At 25.9% G+C, this 2,500-nt stretch overlaps 1 non-coding gene across 1 annotated transcript in view; it reads right to left on the minus strand.

Annotated features, from left to right (window-relative positions):
* The window catches only part of LOC129251903 (small subunit ribosomal RNA), a 1,991-nt gene extending 1,964 nt beyond the window's left edge, over positions 1 to 27 (minus strand). Inside the window, exon 1 of the ribosomal RNA XR_008583164.1 lies at positions 1 to 27. This exon is cut by the window's left edge and continues 1,964 nt beyond it. This is a non-coding gene — a ribosomal RNA (small subunit ribosomal RNA).
* Positions 28 to 2,500: the final 2,473 nt, after the last annotated feature.

Consider the following 2,500-nt stretch of genomic DNA (forward strand, 5'->3'; position numbering starts at 1 on the left):
ATAACTACTGGCAGGATCAACCAGAATAATATTTTTATTTATATATTTTTCTTTGTTTTTCATATTTGAAAATTTCATAAATTACGGTGTATATAAAAAGTAAAGGGGCGACCCCCCTTTAGCTTTTCTTATCAAAATTCAAAAACCGTTTTTTATGAAAAAGAATTTTCGTTCTCTATATTATATATTTTATATAAAAATATAAGAACGATATTTCTTCTTAATATTTGCCAATTTTCAAATAATTTATCATTCTTAATAACATTTTACTTTTTTTTCAAATGCATTTTTAATGTAATAATTTCATATATTACATAATTTTTCTCTTTGAATTGAAATTAATAACTTCATAATTCTATTTTTTAATCATAAATATATATGATTGAAAAAATTTTCTCCTCTTTTCCTTTGTTTAAAATTTAATTTTTCTTATAAATTTTTGTTTTTCTTATTTTTTTCTCTTCATCATCTGTTTAATTTCCTGTATTTATACAAGAAACAAACAGTTGAGGATAATTTCTATGTAATGCTAGTATAGAATATAAAATTTTGAATTCAAAAATTTATTTCTATTTAAACTAACTATAGAAAACCAGGAATAAAATACAATAACACCAATATGCCATAACATGTTAGTATAGAATATAGATTCTTCATATATGTATATATATTCGAAAATTTTTTCTATTTAAACTAACGTATGGAAAACCAGGAATAAAATCATAATATTACCAGTTTAATATGGCTCAAATTCGAGTTTCATATAGTTATGATTCGATTTATATGCTTCAATATCATTGGTTAGTTAACTTTTGATATTTTCATATTATATCACATGCCTTCACCGTGAGTGTTTTTTGCCATGCACACCTCACATTGTCAAAAATGTATGGGAAAAATTCATTTCAATACATTTCAGTTTGATTTGAAATGTCTTTATTATATATTTTAATGGCAATATGCCAAGGTTATATTCCATAAAATGTTAGTATAGAATATAGATTCTTCATATATGTATATATATTCGAGAATTTTTTTCTATTTAAACTAACGTATGGAAAACCAGGCATAAAATCACAATATTACCAGTTTAATATGGCTCAAATTCGAGTTTCATATAGTTATGATTCGATTTATATGCTTCAATATCATTGGTTAGTTAACTTTTGATATTTTCATATTATATCACATGCCTTCACCGTGAGTGTTTTTTGCCATGCACACCTCACATTGTCAAAAATGTATGGGAAAAATTCATTTCAATACATTTCAGTTTGATTTGAAATGTCTTTATTATATATTTTAGTGCCAATATGCCAAGGTTATATTCCATAACTCTCTATTTAAACTAACGTATGGAAAACCAGGCATAAAATCACAATATTACCAGTTTAATATGGCTTAAATTCGAGTTTCATATAGTTATGATTCGATTTATATGCTTCAATATCATTGGTTAGTTAACTTTTGATATTTTCATATTATTTCACATGCCTTCACCGTGAGTGTTTTTTGCCATGCACACCTCACATTGTCAAAAATGTATGGGAAAAATTCATTTCAATACATTTCAGTTTGATTTGAAATGTCTTTATTATATATTTTAGTGCCAATATGCCAAGGTTATATTCCATAACTCTCTATTTAAACTAACGTATGGAAAACCAGGCATAAAATCACAATATTACCAGTTTAATATGGCTTAAATTCGAGTTTCATATAGTTATGATTCGATTTATATGCTTCAATATCATTGGTTAGTTAACTTTTGATATTTTCATATTATTTCACATGCCTTCACCGTGAGTGTTTTTTGCCATGCACACCTCACATTGTCAAAAATGTATGGGAAAAATTCATTTCAATACATTTCAGTTTGATTTGAAATGTCTTTATTATATATTTTAATGGCAATATGCCAAGGTTATATTCCATAAAATGTTAGTATAGAATATAGATTCTTCATATATGTATATATATTCGAGAATTTTTTTCTATTTAAACTAACGTATGGAAAACCAGGCATAAAATCACAATATTACCAGTTTAATATGGCTCAAATTCGAGTTTCATATAGTTATGATTCGATTTATATGCTTCAATATCATTGGTTAGTTAACTTTTGATATTTTCATATTATATCACATGCCTTCACCGTGAGTGTTTTTTGCCATGCACACCTCACATTGTCAAAAATGTATGGGAAAAATTCATTTCAATACATTTCAGTTTGATTTGAAATGTCTTTATTATATATTTTAGTGCCAATATGCCAAGGTTATATTCCATAACTCTCTATTTAAACTAACGTATGGAAAACCAGGCATAAAATCACAATATTACCAGTTTAATATGGCTTAAATTCGAGTTTCATATAGTTATGATTCGATTTATATGCTTCAATATCATTGGTTAGTTAACTTTTGATATTTTCATATTATTTCACATGCCTTCACCGTGAGTGTTTTTTGCCATGCACACCTCACATTGTCAAAAATGT

Source organism: Anastrepha obliqua, unplaced genomic scaffold (genome assembly GCF_027943255.1).
Source record: "Anastrepha obliqua isolate idAnaObli1 unplaced genomic scaffold, idAnaObli1_1.0 ptg000104l, whole genome shotgun sequence".
NCBI classification, from domain to species: domain Eukaryota; kingdom Metazoa; phylum Arthropoda; class Insecta; order Diptera; family Tephritidae; genus Anastrepha; species Anastrepha obliqua.